Source organism: Vigna unguiculata, unplaced genomic scaffold (genome assembly GCF_004118075.2).
Source record: "Vigna unguiculata cultivar IT97K-499-35 unplaced genomic scaffold, ASM411807v1 contig_215, whole genome shotgun sequence".
Lineage (NCBI taxonomy): Eukaryota > Viridiplantae > Streptophyta > Magnoliopsida > Fabales > Fabaceae > Vigna > Vigna unguiculata.
In genome coordinates, this window is record NW_021010918.1 from 16,966 (window position 1) to 21,963 (window position 4,998).

Below are 4,998 nucleotides of genomic sequence, written 5' to 3' on the forward strand. Positions count from 1 at the left end.
TCAACAAAATTTTTGCATATAGATCCTTTATGCGATGCCCAGATCAAGAAATAGACCGTCAATTGCTAGCCGGACCTCTCAAAATCGATGAGCGTCTACTTCACTATCTCATTATTTGGATTCTATGGCCACGTGGTACAAACCACGCACAGTGCAGTGAAGCAGATCTTATGATCATCTATGCCATGCTCAACCACATTCCTATCTATTGGCCAAGCATCATTCTTGACACCATGCTCAAAGCCAAGAGATTGCCTCAATATCCTCTCCCGTATTCGTTGCTCATCTCTCGTATTTGTGAGTATAAAGGGGTAAATGTCTCTGATGAACAGTCTCATAAGACAACTACAGCCAACAAAATAGCGGAAAACTCCTTGAAGCAGATGAAGTTTATTCCTTTTGGGAATACCTACATTCACAAGGATGATATGCCTTCCTCGGACAATGAAGAAGAAGAAAATCCTCCCACTGCTCCTATTCATCCTATTGACACAAATATTGGATCATCCAGTGGTGTTGGTGGCTCATCTTCTTCTTTAGAGGATCACATTTTAAATGTCAACCAGAGACTTGAAGAATTCTTTCTTCTCTCCACTCATAGACATGAAGAAGTCACTGGCTTAATTAGAGGATTAGATTCTAGGATCTCTAACTTAGAACATAAATTTGATAAATATGAGGAAGGTGATGACATGAGTCAAGACTTTTAAAAGTCTACATCATAGTCTATTTTTTTGCAATTGTAATATGATTTCCAGTTTTATTTTTTTTTTCAATAAAATTATATTTGTCTTGTTATTCTTTACCATTGCCTAATTGAGGGGGAGCTTCCTCATTAAAACTTTTTTCATATGATCAAAACAGGGGGAGAAAAAGTTTAAACGTTTAAACCAAACAGTGCTACTAACAAATCTACTTGTAAGATATTTTGATTGCAGATACTTTAAACATATTGTTTTGATCATCATCAAAAAAGGGGAGATTGTTGGCAAAAGCAATACAAGTCTAAATGCTGAAGCAAGATTTTGATGATGATAAAAGAAGACTGAAAGCCATCCGGAAGTCAATATGAAGACCATGTGTTGTTATGTTTAAAGCTATCTTGTAAAATGTAATTAGATTAGTTAGAATCAGTATTGTATAAAGAAAATTCTGGTATTTCTCGAAAAATCAAAGTGATAATCGATTATCACTTAGAATAATCGATTATTGATGAGTGCGTATTTTTGACCTCATTTAATGTTTAATTATGGGTATTTAATTGAATTTGTGTGCTTAAAGATTGATTTAATTGGGATTTCATATAATTGGGTTTATTGAGCTTGAGATACAAAAACATGATAAAAATAGCTTTTTAGTTGCATAAATGTTCGTTGGATATTTTGAGGTGTGTTAGTGCAGCTGCAGCTAAGTTGAGCTCATGGAGGTGTGGAAATAAATTGATTAAAGCTTCATGACACCTTAAAGATAAATCCAAGAATAATAAATTATCAAAAGCACAAAAATCCAAGCCAAGCATTGCATGAAAACGACAAGAAAAGCTTGAAAAAGTGAAGAAGTTTGGCTAAACCAAGAAGAGAGGAACAAAAAAAAATTGGACCTTGCAATTTTCTTTATCTTTATGATAGAAGATAATTTGGGAAAATATATCTTTAGATATTTTATTTGATATTTTTAAATAATTATCTTATTTAATTATATCATAAAAATATTAAAAGATAATAACTACCAAATCTTTTTAAATATGACAAGATCTTCTTGAATCTTTTTAGTTCCACAACAAACAAATATATCTTGAAGATATTGGATTATTTAGAAGATAATTTGAGGAGATTGCAAAGGGTTGATTTGGAAAATTAATTCAAATATTAATTGGTGATAATTTATCATATATCTTTAAGTAATTAATTAATTTAATTATATTAGATATTGATATTATCAACCAATTATATTTGTCAAATAGTCTATATCTCTCCAAGTATTTTTAAATATTTATATTTATCTTTATTTCAAAAGATATTTGAGAGATTTTAGCAACAGAAAAGCCCAGTCCAATTCCTATATAAAGAGACCAAGGGAGAAGTAGAAGACAAGCTCGGGACTTCGGAGTTTTGGAACCCTTAGGGGTGCCTAATTTCGTTTCCTTTCTCTCTCTTTTCTTATCTCTATTCTTCTTTTGTATTCCATGGATTGCTAAACTTCTTAGGTTGATTCCATTGTAATTTCATTATGGATTTTGAGGTTAGAATGAATTAATTTCTTTGTTCTTTTTATTATTGTTGAGGTTTTAATTTATCTATGTCTTTTATCTTTGAATCTCGTAAAAAGTAATGATTTTAAATCTATATGCATGTTGATCATATGAGTTCAAGGGTTTTTAAATTTAATTGAGACTTTACTTTGATTTTATTTAGAAACTTTCATATGATTAAATGAGTTTTTACCAATAATTGAGACTTTACTTTGGTTAAAGGTATTTACTCTAATGAAAATTAATCGAGACTTTACTTTGATTAATTAAGCTTTTTATTTGGTGAGGAGATAAAAGAATAGACATGATTAGGCATAGTAAAATTTGATTGAGACTGTACTTTGATTGAATTTACTATGGATAATCTAAAAGTTCTCACTTTTAATTGAGACTGTACTTTGGTTAAAAGTGAGAACGCCAACAAATTAATTGAGACTTTACATTGATTAATTTGCAAATCTACTACAATAATTAATTGAGCAATAATCTTTAGATAACCGATGATGAATCTATTTTGAAAAAGCAATGGAATCAATCTATTTTCTTTACTATTGTTTTTATTTCTTTTTATCTTTTAAATTTTATTTCTATCTTTGTTTATATTAATCCCCTATATTTTTTATTTTATTTGACTAACTCATTTGTATAGTTTTATAAGAACTAATTTGTTAAAAATCAATTCCGTGTTCGTTGGGAGACGACTTAGGGTTACTTTACCCTTTCTATTTTCTTGACTACTATCTTAGCAATACTGAAGTTGCTATAATTTAGTAGTATTAATTTGATCGCGTCAACGACAACGTTATCAAATTTGGCGCCGTTGCCGGGGAACACGGTTAGAATTTTTATCATTTTAGTTCTTATTTCTATTTTTATTCTTTTGATTTTATTTTTTATTTTTATTTTTTATTTTTTATTTTTTTATTTTTTGTTTATCACTAACATTTTTTTTTTCTCTCAATTTTTTTACTAACATTTTTTTTCTTTAGTTATTTTGTTGTATTTTATTTAGTTATTTTTTTTAAGCATAGTTTTTGTTTGAGGAATTTTGTTGGGAAATTTGTGAAACTAGTTGGGAAAAACTTTGGCTAAGGAAAGACAAGGTACTTAAGTTGTCCATTGAGACGCACCTCTCTTTCCTGGAAGTTTACTCAACAAGCTTTCAACGTATTTCTTTTTAGAAAACCTCTTTCAAAAATGCAAAATAGTTTTTCATATGAAAATAATCAACAGTGTGATTTTCAAGTGAATTATGATTACTATCCACAGCAACCACGTGATTCATATGATTATCAGCAACAAATTGTCACACCTACTTCTGCACCTGATACAAGTGGGTTAACTTTACGACAATTTAATGATCTATATCCTAGATCATCTTTTTTGGGATATGAGCAACAACCATATTCTGAGTGTCCACCTCAGCAACCATATGTTCCAAATAGTGTTCAGCAACAATATATACCACCACAGCAAGTTGAAGCAACCAATGGACCATCCTACAAAGAAGTTATGATACTAATGGGCGAAGTTATAGAGAAATTAGAGTCCATGGATGAAAGGTTGCGAGTTGATCAAAGATGTAGAAATATTGAGCAAGAGTGGTACGAAAATAAGCAAATATTGTCTGATATGTTGAGGGATGCAAGTAAGAACAACTTCATAGAATTACTTGTAACTGTTAATACCACCCCTCAACCCCATCAGAGATTTCCTGAAAATCCAGATTTTAACGAACTTCGTCATGAAATCAAAGATGTGCTTCTGAAGTTGGCCATCAGAGCTGAACAAATGTCTGAAGATTTGAGTCAGCTAATGAATGATGCAGTGAGAAAGGTCACTTTGGAAGATATGATGAAAATGATGACTGAAATGATGAAGATGACTCAGACAGATCATAAAGAGATGATGAATGCCGCCACACAAAGCTTGCAGAGTCAGTCTGAAAAACCAATAGCGGAATCACATCACATTGATATATCTACTGATAGATATAATGATTGTCATAGTAATATGTCTACTGATGGACATATCAATTTTGCTAAAGATGTTGCTGATGAAGAAATTAAAGATTCTCACATAAACATATCTACTGATGGATATGTTGATGATGCTCAATGTGAATATAAAGTTGTACCCATTGATGAGGATATGAGTACAAATGATCATTTTCAAGAGCAAAGTTGTGAGAACAATACAATGGAGGAACCAAGTGCAGTTGAAGAGCCTACACTATTCGAAGATGCAGCTGAAGCATCTACTATTGCAACTGACTTGGTTAATGATGAAGCAGCAGAGTCAACAACACCAGGTGAAAATTTTTGCTCAGAAGATGAGATTATGAGGATTACTGATGATCCGTTTAACCATCCGAATGCACCTGATGATGCTCAAGTTGAGTTGAAGCCACACACTCCACACATCAAGTTTGTTGATGTGAAATATGCAAATAAGTTTTCAGTGGTTATCTTTGTTGACATGGCTGTAGAAAAAGAAGAAAGGTTGCTGCAAAAGGTAAAAAGCTTAGATTCAAATTCTTTTGAAATCATTGTTGATAGAAAAGTTAATTTGCATGCATGTTTGTTTTTTGTTTCTGTTTTTAATTTTAAAAATATTAAAAAAATTTCAAAAATATGTGTTTTTGTTTTCTTTAATAAAATTGTACAAGCTGACCTGTACTTTATAAAATTAAAGAAAATAAATTTTGACATATGGCCAGATTGAGACAATAGTCAAAAGATTTTTCG